The 5,279-nt window shown below is 47.3% G+C and overlaps 1 long non-coding RNA gene across 1 annotated transcript; it reads left to right on the forward strand.

Moving 5' to 3' along the window:
- Positions 1 to 3,287: 3,287 nt before the first annotated feature.
- LOC144766829 (uncharacterized) lies at positions 3,288 to 4,729 on the forward strand. Its single transcript, XR_013597947.1, has 2 exons — positions 3,288 to 3,668; positions 4,321 to 4,729. It is a non-coding gene; the product is annotated as an uncharacterized LOC144766829 (long non-coding RNA).
- Positions 4,730 to 5,279: the final 550 nt, after the last annotated feature.

Below are 5,279 nucleotides of genomic sequence, written 5' to 3' on the forward strand. Positions count from 1 at the left end.
GGTGGTAACACTTGAACTCACTACAGGAGCAATTCCCTCCTTATTTAGTAGGTCGCTACTTTTGCTGATCTCACTATTTTCCTTTCGTGTGGACAGGGTATTTTTTTGCGACTTTCCTAATTTTAGTTGGGGGTTTAGAGGGATAACATTTCCTCGGAGCGGTATTCCTTTTTCTTTTCGCGCCTGATTTTAGAGTAAGCGCACTGGTGGGCACACTGGTTTCAGCCGTACAGTTAGGGGAGTCAATCAGATTTACAGGAGGGGTTATGGACAAAGTGGAAATCTCAGTTCCCAAGGTTATAGGAGATATGTTAGGTACTTCAGTCACAACAGGCAAAATTGTGGACGACAAAGGGGTAACCAATGCCGGGAAAACTTGTGGTAAACGTTTATCCACAGAATTCTTAAGAATCTCAATTGACAACCTGCGCTCGGCACGTTTCTCTGCTAGAGTAATTTCCTTATCAATATCCTGAGTAACACGATTAAAAAACTTATCTAAAGGGCCAAGGATGGTTACTCCACCCTCAGCCTGGGGAGGGACCAGGCTTGTACTATTTTGTGTTAGAGACATTGTTAGCGACCCTCTGCAGCAATACAATTAATACTTTGTCACAATAAATAGAAAAAACAAAAATTTAAATGAGTCGGTGCAGTCACAAAAGTTTACGAGGGTGATTTACTTAGCCCTAAACGTCAATGGGGTGGCCCAGCCCGGCCTCCTTCGGCCCCTGACGGCCACAGACGGTCCCGCCCTTGTCCCGGGCTTCTCCCGGGCCGCTCCCGCGCGCTAGGGTGAAGGCAGAAGTGAAAACAGCAGTCCAGGGTCCCAGCTCAAGGCAGAAGCAATTTCCAGAGTAATCCCTGTCTTGATTCTATGGCCTGCTATTGTTCGCCAGGAAGTTCTTTAGTCATTGTAAAATTTTTCATATTTATTCTTACTTTTGCTTATACAGTCTGTTCCTGCTATTTTTATTTGCTCTAATACTGCAACAGTTCTCTCATGTAACGTAACGGGTTCTATTGTACAGTGCTCTGACACCTTCAGGTAAAGTCCGTGCTATATAAAAATGCATTACATAAAAATAAATAAATAAATAAAAAACACAATGAGTCCTGCACCGAATCACAATTGCAAAGGAATGTGTGATCCTCGCTCTATACGCCCAGCAGAGAGGCCAAGGATTGGATGAGCTTGCACTCTGAAAACCTTTCTGACCCACTGACAGCCACTGAGACACTCACACTGCCTTCAGTCTCAACTCCAGAGCTCTCAATGATGGCCCGTTGAAAACACCTAGCGGAGAATAAGTTCAAAGTATACACTATATAACAATAATATGCTACACGAAAACAAAAATTAAAAAACTGAAAATTCTAGAACTAGAAAAAACTCATAGGAAATGCAAGATTCTTAAAACATGTGAACAATACACAGGAATTATATCGCTGACATGGATTGCCTTCATGTTTTTTTACTTTAAGTGTTAAGAAATGGATCAGTGTTTTTGCTTGTGAAGTTAAGGACATGAACATGGTTTCTGATATCAACCGGTTTCAATGTCCGTTTTTAATTACTAGACAGAATCAGACCTGCCAACTTGAACAACGCCCATTAGTAAAGCATCAGTTTCACCTATGTAATAAAGAAAGAGCTGTTTTCACCAATCATCATAGGGCAGAAGGAAAGAGCTACCTGACAGATAACACAAGAGTGGAGGGGATGTGGTGCAGCGGCCAGAGCTGCTGATTTGAGAGTTGGGGATCCTGGTTTGAGTCTCGGCAGCACTGCACAACATCCTGTGAGTTTATGCAAATTGCTTAATCTCTCTGGTTGATAAATTGTTGTATAAATATTCTGCAAGAGAAAAAAGGCAAAACTTTATGAAAATATAGTTCCACCAAAGCGGATGTTAACAGTATTTCGGTGGCGGGAAACTGATCAGACAGTGATACTCAACTTACGGCCCTGGGGACCCATGCAACCTTCCTGACCTTTATGTGCGGCCTCCTGGGCTGCAGCAGCGTGCTGTTTACTCGAATCAGCACTAACATGAATAACAATGTTAAATATACAGCAACCACTAATTTAAAGGTTAATTGCAGTTAGGGAAAGGAAGAAACTATCCGCTATATGTATGAAGCCAAAAATCGATCGCAAACGCTGCGATTCGCAATAAATAGCGTTAGCGACTAAAAAATCGCTATTCGCTATGTATGAAGCAAAATACGCTTGCGAAATAAGGATTCGGTAAATAACGATTTCCAAACGTTGCGAAAGTGCAACATAGCGAATACAAAAGCGAATCCTTATTTAGCGTAGAAATCCGTTAGCGAGATTCGCTAAAGCGGAAATCGCAATTCTGAAATCGCTATGGAATGTATCAACCAATTTGCATTAGCGAATCAAGCAAATTCGCTAAATAGCGCCTCGCAATTACCATCAAGTGGGAGCAGGTGGTAACCAGGTGCAAACTATAAATTGAAACCCAGAATGCAACACACTCCCTACCACAATGTCCGGGTTGTACATGATAGTGAGGAGGCGAAGAGTGAGAGCTCTGGCGCAGAGGAGGAGACGGCAGGAGAGGATATTCCGGTTGCGCATTACCATCTTCCAACGCACTGATGAGGATATCCACACCCATTACAGACTGGAGGAAGAGAGCATAATTGAATTGATTGATGAACTCAGGCCCTACCTAGAACACCCCACCCGCAGGACCCAAGCCATACCCACACACATCCAGGTCCTGTGTTCACTACACCTGCTGTCCTCAGGTAGTTTCCAGGGGGTCATAGCCACTGCAGGAGGGGTGTCTCAAAGTGCCCTGTCGCGCTTTTTCCATGCATTCCTCGACGCCATGACACATAGGATGCAACATCACATCCACTTCCCCAGCACCCCACAGGAACTAGCACAGACTAAGCAGGATTTTTATAACATAGCCCATTTCCCCCACGTCATAGGATGTATAGACGGAACACATATTGCCATTTCACCCCCCACAAACATAGAGTATGTATTCCGGAACAGGAAATGCTACCATTCCCTGAACATACAGATGGTGTGTGATGCCAAAAACATTATCACCGATATAGTGGCAAAGTACCCAGGTAGCACACATGATGCATTTATATTCCGTCACTGTGGCCTATACCGTAGACTCTCAAGAGGGGAATTTGGAGAGGGATACCTACTAGGTAACAGCACACATTGTCAGCCCATATTACTCATGACCTGCATGTGCATCACATTGACTGACCTTTCAACTCTTCCACCCACAGGGGACAGTGCCTATGCAGTCAGGGACTTCATCCTGACACCCTACTTGAATCCTGCCACTGCTGGGGAGCACCGCTACAACCGGGCACACATTACCACAAGAAACACCATCGAGCGAACTTTCGGGATTCTGAAGAGCAGATTCAGATGCATCCACAAAAGTGGAGGTGCCCTTCAATACAGCCCTGAGACATGCTGCAAAATTGTTGTAGCTTGTGCCATGCTCCACAACATTGCGACCAGGAAAGGGACACCTATGGAGTCGAGTGACTCAGATACCTCGGACGTGGAGGGACCCGGACCCATACACATGGAAGCTGGCGTAGCTGCTGCTGCAGCTGGGCGCCAGAGGCGTGATGAGATCATGCGGAACTACTTCTAGGTGAGTAAAAATGATACAATGACAACTTATTGCTCTGCAAACGTGTTTAATTTCCAAAACCAACAATGTGACTTCCAAAAAAATGCAGGATGAACTCTCCTTAACAAAAGCACATGTTCAAATCACAGTGCAACTAAACAGTCATTGGTATAGCAAGTGCTACCCAGTTGCTGGCCCCATATACCCCCTGTGCGGAGTAGTCATTTTGATGCAGTCCCTATTGTTGTGGGGCAGGCCTGCTGCTCCGGCCACTACGGCGCCTCTCAACAGTGGGTGGTGGTGTATTAGTGCTCCGCACCGACTGTGAGTCCTCCTCACTGGGGGTAAGCACCCCGGGTCCAGCAGTACGCAGCGCACGCAGCTCATCCAGGGTGGCAGTTGACTGCACTACCACAGTGGCTATGTCCTGGATACCATGCGAGAACTCTCGCTGGGTCTCTATGGCACGCCTTGCCAGCATATTGTTGGAGGAGGCGAGGCGATTAACAGCACGCGTGTAGTGGTCCATGCGGGCAATTTCTTTGCGCCTGGCTGCGCGTTCAGCTCTCATCTCTGCAGTCAGCTCCTGCACAGCCCCCCTGATTTCCTCGCGTAGTCCTCTGTTCCCTGCCCTGATCTCTCTCTGAATGGCCTTCATGTGTTTCGCTTGCAGGCGGTGAACCTGGAGCATGTGCATTTCAAGACCGGCGAACACTGATTCTTCTTCTTGCACATTGGTGCTGATGGCCGTGCGGGGTCTACGCCTGCCTCTGGACTCTGTTCTGGACTCCTGCTGCTGGGGTACTGGTGCTTCAGACTGGACATTGTCATTTTCCTCTTCCTCATCATCCATTATTCTGAATGGCCTCACGTTCCTCCTACTGTGTCCCTGTGTTTGGATAATAGGACTGTCCTCCCCATCTGGATCATGGCCATGCCTGCCTTCTCCTGAGCCTCTGGCTCCTGTCTCTGTTGCACTGGCTGTAGCTTTCCCACTTGCAGGTGCTGTGGATAGAACAGCACACATTACTTATTTGATCATCACAGGTGATGTACTAATAAATTTTCACAGTGTTCCCTGACTTTACTTGTGTCATTCACCTCTCCTGACCTGCACATGTGTACAATTTGACAATCTCATGCTACTTTCTACATTGCTGACTGTTGTGACTACATCTCCCATAATGCATTGCTGTGTACTTGGTCTAGCCTGACATGTGGTTGCCCTAATCCCTAGGTCGCCTCAGGGGGTTCTGGGGGTGGTTTAGGGTGGGGAGGCATGCTTCTTACCTGGTCTTGCTGATGGTTGTGCTGAGCTGTCGAGCACGGACACGCCCGCAACACTCTGATGAGGCAGTGTGCCCTCTACCAGCTCCTCCAGTGGTGTAGAGTCTTGGACGTTGGAGGTTCCCCCACCGGTGAGCTGGGACTGCTCCAGCCTGGCAGCCAACCTCTCCTTGGAGCGCTGGCGCAGGTCGTACCAGCGCTTGCGCAGCACATCAACTGTCCTGTGGGTGACTCCTAGGGCATTCACTTTGGCTTGGATGCCCTCCCAAATCCTTCTCTTGCTGGCTTCTGGCACCTTGTGGGAAGTGGCCCCAAATAATGAGTCATGGTGTTGCACCATTTCAG

This window comes from Lissotriton helveticus, chromosome 7 (genome assembly GCF_964261635.1).
Source record: "Lissotriton helveticus chromosome 7, aLisHel1.1, whole genome shotgun sequence".
Classification (NCBI taxonomy): domain Eukaryota; kingdom Metazoa; phylum Chordata; class Amphibia; order Caudata; family Salamandridae; genus Lissotriton; species Lissotriton helveticus.